The sequence below is a fragment of the Trachypithecus francoisi genome, unplaced genomic scaffold (genome assembly GCF_009764315.1).
Source record: "Trachypithecus francoisi isolate TF-2019V2 unplaced genomic scaffold, Tfra_2.0 Lachesis_group6, whole genome shotgun sequence".
Taxonomy (NCBI): domain Eukaryota; kingdom Metazoa; phylum Chordata; class Mammalia; order Primates; family Cercopithecidae; genus Trachypithecus; species Trachypithecus francoisi.
This window is the reverse complement of record NW_022681471.1, coordinates 91704718-91708820: the sequence shown is the minus strand read 5'-3', so window position 1 is coordinate 91708820 and position 4103 is coordinate 91704718. Positions and strand designations below refer to the sequence as shown.

Below are 4103 nucleotides of genomic sequence, written 5' to 3'. Positions count from 1 at the left end.
AAGAATAGAAATCATATAAATAACATTTTTAGAGCAACCATAACAAAATTAAGCTAGAAATCAATAACAGAAAGCTATCTGGAAAATCACCAAATATTAATAAATTAAATAATACCCTTCTAAGTAATCCATGGGTCAAAAGAAGAAGTCTAAAGGGAGATATTAAAATACTCTAAACTGAAATAAAAATAAAAGTACAGCATAGAAAGATTTGTGGTGCTATAACATGGATGAACCTTAAAAATATTGTACTAAGTCAAATATGGCAGCATGAAAGGACAAATATTACATAATTCCACTTGTGTGAGGTACCTGGTATAGGCAAATTTATAGAGACAGAAATTAGAACAGAGGTCAGCACACCTAGGGGTAGGAAGAAATGAGTTTAATGGGGATAAGTTTCTGTCAGAGATTATGAAAAAGTTCTGGAAATGGATAGTGGTAATGGCTGTACAACATTGTGAATGTACTTAATGCCACTAAATTGCACACTTAAAAGTGGACAAAATGATAAATTTTGCTGGGCGTGGTGGCTCAAGCCTGTAATCCCAGCACTTTGGGAGGCCGAGATGGGCGGATCACGAGGTCAGGAGATCGAGACCATCCTGGCTAACACGGTGAAACCCCGTCTCTACTAAAAAAAATACAAAAAACTAGCTGGGCGAGGTGGCAGGTGCCTGTAGTCCCAGCTACTTGGGAGGCTGAGGCAGGAGAATGGTGTGAACCCGGGAGGCGGAGCTTGCAGTGAGCCCAGATTGTGCCACTGCACTCCAGCCTGGGCGACAGAGGGAAACTCCATCTCAAAAAAAAAAAAATGATAAATTTTATGTTACGTACATTGTACCACAATTTTAAATGTATTTAAAAAATTAGTGGGACCCTGATAAAATAGTGCTTAGAGGGAAATTTATAGCATAACATTAAATACAAATATTAGAAATGAAGAAATATCTAAAATCAATGGCCTAAGCTTATAATTTAGGAAACTAGGAAAAGAAGAGCAAATTAAATAAAGCAACCTGAAGGAAAGAAGTAATTAAAAAATAGAGAAAATCAATAAAGTTAAACCTGGCTCTTTTGAAAAGATGAATAAAATTGGTAAATCTTTAGACAGCCTAACCAAGAAAGTAAAAAAGAAAAGACACAAATTATCAATATCAGGAATAAGAGAGGGAGTTCACAGCCAATCACACAAACGTTAAAAGCTTAATAAGGGAATACTATGAACATCACTATGACCATAAATTCAATAACGTAGATAAATTGGGCCATTTTCTTGAAAAACACAAACTACCAAATATCATTCAAGTTGAAAGAGATAACCTGAATAGCTCAATATCTATTGAAAAAATGCAATTGATAGTTTAAAACCTTCCCAGAGAAAGAACTACTGGCCCACATGGTTCATTGATGAATTCCACCAAGCAGTCAAGAGAGAAACAATATCAATACTACATAATCTCTCATGGACAATAGAAGGAAGGAACACTTCCCAACTCACTTAATGAGGTTAGCATTATCCTAGTAACAAAGCCAGACAATGATATGACAAGAAAAAAGACTACTACAGATGACTTTGTCTCATGAATATAGATGCAAATTTTTTTTTTTTCACAATGATATGACAAGAAAAAAGACTACTACAGATGACTTTGTCTCATGAATATAGATGCAAATTTTTTTTTTTTTTTTTTAGAAAATACTGGCTCTTTAATGGGGAATGGGAGGAAGGGCTGTCTGGACAAGAATGGGGTCAGGCTGTCAGAAGCGCAGCCCCCTGAGGGCTAAGTCGGCTCGGGCCTCCTGTATCTGGCTCTGCAGCTCGCGTGTGGCGTCCTCGCAGTCATGAAAAGTGGCTACACGATAGCCCACAGTGGCCAGGGCATAGCAGCCGATGGACACCAGCAAGTAGGCGGGCAGTGGCCACAGGACTTCCTGGCAGGACAAGGGCAGCTCCAGGCCCAAGGCTCCCGTGGTCAGGGCCGCCCAGGTGGAGCCCAGGATCGCCAGTCCCCAAAGCCACTACGCTAATTTCATCATGGTCACTCTGCCCCACGTCTCCCCTTCCCTGCGCTGCCCGTGATGCAAAATTTTTAAACAAAATATTAGCAATTTAAGTGCAACCATGTAGATAAAAAGGACTGTATATCAAGACAAGGTGGGGTTTATCTCAGGAATACAAAGCTGCTCCAACATTAAAAAATCTATATTAAAATTTTTGAAAACACATTAAGAGACTAAATAAGAAAAGCCATATGATTACATCAACAGATGCAGAAAAGGCTTTCAACAAAATTTGACATCCATTTATGATTTTAAAAATTTCAACAAACTAGGCATAGATGGCAACATTCTTAACCAAATAAAGGTTATCTGCAAAAACCCATAACTAACATCATAATTTGTCACAGCCTGATGGCTTCTTCTTGCTCACTGCCCTGAAAAAAATCAATGAGAACAGCAGGTGTTGCAGCTAAGAAAGAGTTTAATCACAGGGCTGGCCAAGCAAAGAGAACAGGGAGAAATTTCTCAAATCTGTCTTTCTGAGAATTCAGAGGATAGGATTTTTTTAAGGGTACTTTGGCAAGCAGGGGGCTGAGGAACTGGAACAATTGATTAGCTGGGGATGAAATCACAAGGGGCATCTAAAACTGACTTCGTGCAGCTGAGTCAGTTCCCAGGAGGGGAGTACTTCCCAAAATCTGATGGCATCTCTTGGTGTACCAAAATGCTGAATCTGAAAAATATCTCCAAGACCAGTTCTTTAGGTTTCACAATAGTGATGTTATCTATAGGAGTAGTTAAGGAAGTTAGAAATCTTGTGACCCCCGGTAACGTGACTCTGGGGCAGTAAGCAACTTATAGGAAAACACGCTAAGCAATGGCAGGTGATTGTTTAACTCTGCCCATTCTTTAGCAAGTTCAAGCCCCTACCATAAGTTTAACCTAGCCTTATGAATGTGGCGTCAATCTTCAAACAAGGAGGGGGTCAGTTTCTTTTGTCTCAAAGTTGAACTATAATCTAAATTCCTCTCATAGTTATCTTGGCCTCTGTGTTAGTATAAGAAAAAAAAATTAGCCTGTGACATTAGAAACAAGATGGAGCGGAGTCAGTCATGTTAGATTTCTCTCATTACTTATAATTCTGCAGAGGTGGTTTTAATAATTAATGGTGAGAGACTGAATGTTTTCCCTCAAGATCAGGAACAAGACAAAGATGTCGTCTCTTGCCATTCCTATTGAAAATTGTACTGGAATTACTAGTTAATGCAATAAGGCAAGGGTAAAAAATAAAAGGCATACAGACTAGGAAAAAAGAAATAAAATTGTCTTTAGTCCCAGATGACATGATTATATGTGTTAAAAATCCCCAAAAATCTACAAAAACAGCTATCATAAAAATGCTTCAATAAGCAATTATGAATATTCTTAAAAGAAATTTAAAAATAGAAAGTGTCAGCAAATAAATATAAAATATAAAGAAAAAACTAATGGAAATTTTAGAACTGAAAAATATATTGACCAAAATTAAAAACTCATTGGAAGGGCTCAATAGTAAAATACAAATGACAGAGGAAATTATCAGTGAATCTTAAGATAGATCAAAACAAAGAATCCAATCTGAACAACAGAGAGAAAATAGATTGGAAAGAGAAAGAGAGAGAGAGACCTGTGGAAAAATAACAAAAGATCTAATACTCAAGTCATCAGAATTCCAAAAGAAGAAAAGAAAGGCTGTGGAGTTGAAAAAATATTCAAAGAAATAATGGCTAAATTTTTCCCAAATTTGCTTTTAAATACCCATAAACCTACAGATTCAAAAACCTGAGCAAAACCCAAATAGTATAAATTCATATTCATACCCAAATATATTTAAATCAAATTTCTAAAAACTAAAGACAGAAAAAGTCTGCTAAACAATGTGCTTTAAATTAGAAACTCAGAGAGATCTGCTTAACTACTTCCTTCCGAAAAATGGAAGGCAATAAGCAGAAACAAGGATGGAAGATCCGTGTTCCTTCTTATTTGGTACAAAATAGGATAATGATTCATGTTTTTCTTCAATATCAAAACAGTATTTAAACCAAATGTATTTATTTATT

The 4103-nt window shown here is 36.6% G+C and overlaps 1 pseudogene; it reads right to left on the bottom strand.

Annotated features, from left to right (window-relative positions):
• Positions 1 to 1676: 1676 nt before the first annotated feature.
• LOC117077576 lies at positions 1677 to 2061 on the bottom strand (annotated as a pseudogene).
• Positions 2062 to 4103: the final 2042 nt, after the last annotated feature.